We start from the raw sequence: 3,881 nt of genomic DNA on the forward strand, positions 1-3,881 counted from the left end.
CATGTAATTGAGATTTTGTGATAAAATGTCAGGTTCGCAAAAGAGCTATCATGTCATTTCAAGTATTCCTACTAGAATTAATCCATTGCGGTATTCTAAGTTTTTTTAATTGAGTATGCGGTATTCTGAGTATTTTACGTGTTCCACTGTATCCAGTGTTATCAATATTGATCCATGTTTTCGGGGTTTTGAGATTTTAAGAAAAATATCGGAAGTCATAACAGCAAATATCGGATTGGAAAATGGTTGGAAAATGTTGTATGGAATTTAATTATACTGAAGCCCCACAGACCCCATTAAATGTGCCTCTCAAGAAATATTCTCGGTGTTAGTCTTTGTTAAAATATTTGACATTCTATTGTGCAAAAAAAGCTTATCCTCTATTTTCAAGATTTAATTTTCACATTGTTTACTGCATAGTTCGGAGGTTTCTTTTAATCAGCAATTTAACTTAAAATGTATATAAGTATGTAGGTTTGTGTGTGTGTGCAGACTAACATCTAAGTGTATGTTTGTTAAGTGTTCACTTGAAATCATTTCTGTGCGAACGGTACGTACACACCTTTGTGTGCCTTGCAAATGCATTCTGCCGTATAAACCGAAATGCATTCGCAAGTTGAAGCTAATTAAAAACGTGACTTGTCGTGGTAACAGGTTTCATTGAAAATGTTTCTGCGAGTGCTCCTCCGACAAAGCGTTTTGCACAAAAACAGCCTTACCTTCTGCCCTGAGTCAAGCGAAGCGTATGAATGGCGCTTAATTGTATTCACGTCTTTGGCATTCATTTGGCAGCCACATTTGCAGATGTTGAGATTGAACATAGCTGGAATGAGAATGAACTATTAAGTGAATATAAAATGGATTTTGTTGCTATTGTTTATTAATTAAATATATATTCTGTTATATATTGTGTTTTATGGTATTAACATTTTGTGTTTCGTTTCGTTTGTTTTCTACGCATATATGTGTATGTATTTCGAAATAAGAATGGAGCATAATTTGTGTGCCTATGTTATTGACAATAATGCAAGTTTAGTTCATTCTTTTGTATTTGTATTAGAAATATTGTAGTATTTAATTGAAATATATTGTTCAATAATACGGAAATTTCGTTCTGAAGTATGTTGGCGTATGTGTGTGAAAAATCCCATGAAAATATAACCTCAAAACAGTCAACAATTATGCACACATTCTTTCCGAAAATGCTACAACCGAACAAATTAAAAGTGCGGATTTAAAATGGTTCGAAATTTGTATAACCTCCACTATAAAAAAATCAGATTTAAATCTTGTACCTGCACTAAAAATGTTAATATATGATACCCTTCACCACTTTGGGTATATTGTACATATGTATCCTTACAATTGGATGTCAATGTTCCCCCGAAGGAATATACTCATGCCTTGATACACGCTATTCGGTACGTCGCATTGTTAAAAATGTAATCTCAATCAGACACCCGTTCGAAATACATATGGAAGCTAGCTACATCTCCACCAGTTTCAACAAAAGTGGACCTATACCGAAAAATCTACAAACCCATTTATGTACACCAAATACAAATCTCAGCAATTTGTAATGTATACATTTCCTAGAAACCCCAAAAAGTGGACAGATATTGACGTCGCATGGTTGGATGGAACATCTGCAAAATACTGTAATTTAGAGGTTGCAGTTATATAAGACCATTACCAACGTACATAGGCCTTATTTCGGAAGTGGAAGTTGTTGGTTCAATATGAAAATTCATTGCATACAAAAATGTATATGAGTACATCCCTGAAGGCTATACTTAAAGTGGGACCAATATTGGTTATATCGTGTAGGAAATACAGAGCTTTTGTAGTTATCATTATATGAGGTGCTATGCCTAATTGAGTATTGATATAGCGAAATTTCGAAACTACAATTTTTGCATCACAATAACTTTATTTACTTTAAATATTAAAAATACCGAAAATCGGTCGGTATCATTATATGGGGACTACACTTAACTGCGGGCCGATATAGTTCATTCTCGAACCTCACGTTCTAGTTTTTAATGTCGATATCCTCCGCATGTAGAATGACTACAACAAACCCTTAGAATTATTTTAATATAAAAAGTGGGTTATATATAAATATAGCTCCATTTTTTCGAATAGCCCCGGTATAAGAACTCAAATTACTAAATTACAGCCAATTCGATCGAAAAATGCGATCAAAACCCCCCAAAATACAGCAAAATTGCGGGTACCGTTATACCAGAAAAAGTGGACCGATATATATAATTTTTATACCCTTCACCATACTGTGGTACAGGGTATTATGTATTTGGCCATATGTTTGTAATAGGCAAAAGGAAACGAAATAGACACATGGTTCCTTTTGAGAATATGCATAGAATCACTTTTTCGATTTATGCTTGTCCGTCACAGGTCACTTATTCGGCCCAAGGACGAACCCTATTGAAATTGGGAAAAATCGGTTCAGATTTAGATATAGCTACCATATATATTTTTATCCGATTTTAGGTAAATCGTGCACCAAAGTCCTTATATATCTTTGGATGTCCACGAAACTTGGCATAGCGTACTGAATCAAGCCTAGAACGATGTGAGTTAAATTTCGTGAAAATCGGTTCAGATTTAGGTAAATAGTGCACCAACGTCCTTATGTATCCTTCAATTTCCACGAAATTTGGCATAGCGTACTGAATTATATCTAGAACGACATGTGTAAAATTTCGTGAAAATCGATCCAGATTTAGATATAGCACCCATATATATTTTCGTCCGATTTTAGGTAAATAGTGCACCAAAGTCCCTACATATCCTTCGATTTGCACGAAATTTAGCATAGCGTACTGAATTAAGTCTAGAACGATGTGTGTAAAATGTCGTGAAAATCGCTTCAGTTTTAGGTAAATAGTGCACCAAAGTCCCTATATATCCTTCGATTTCCACGAAATTTGGCATAGCGTACTGAATTATGTCTAGAACGATGTGTGTTAAATTTCGTGAAAATCGCTTCAGATTTAGATATAGCTCCCATATTTAGTTTCGTCCTATTTGAGGTAAATAGTTCACCAAAGTCCTTATATATATCATTCGATTTCCACGAAACTTGGCATAGCGTACTGAATCAAGCCTAGAACGATGTGTGTGAACTTTCGTGAAAATCGATTCAGATTTAGATATAGCTCCCATATATATTTTCGTCCGATTAATGGTAATTAGTGCTCCAAAGTCCCTATATATGGTTCGATTTGTACGAAATTTAGCATAGGTTACTGAATTAAGTCTAGAACGATGTGTGTAAAATTTCGTGAAAATCGGTTCAGATTTAGGTAAATAGTGCACCAAAGTACTTATATATCCTTCAGTTTCCACGAAATTTGGCATATCGTACTGAATTATGTCTAGAACGATGTGTGTTAAATTTCGTGAAAATCGGTTTAGATGTAGGTATAGCTCCCATATATATTTTCGTTCGATTTAAGGTTAATAGTGCACCAAAGTCGTTAGAACGATGTGTGTTAAATTTCGTGAACATCGCTTCAGATTTAGATATAGCTCCCATGTATATTTTCGTCCGATTTGAGGTAAATAGTGCACCAAGGTCCCTATATATCCTTCGATTTCCACGAAATTTGGCATAGCGTACTGAATTGTGTTTAGAATGATGAGTGGTAAGTTTCGGAGAAATCGGTTCAGATTTCTATATAGCTCTCACATATTTATATATTCGTCCGATTTTACATAATCGGCTGCCCAAACTCCTAATGTTTATCCTAATAACACGAAATTTTGAACAATTTATCAAATTGTGACTTGAAAGACGTTATTGCGTTTTGTTGAAATTGGTGCAGCCATAACTTCCATATGTATTTTGATACACG

This window comes from Musca vetustissima, unplaced genomic scaffold, assembly GCF_032173495.1.
Source record: "Musca vetustissima isolate MV318-11 ecotype Yass unplaced genomic scaffold, APGP_CSIRO_Mvet_v1 utg19045, whole genome shotgun sequence".
NCBI classification, from domain to species: domain Eukaryota; kingdom Metazoa; phylum Arthropoda; class Insecta; order Diptera; family Muscidae; genus Musca; species Musca vetustissima.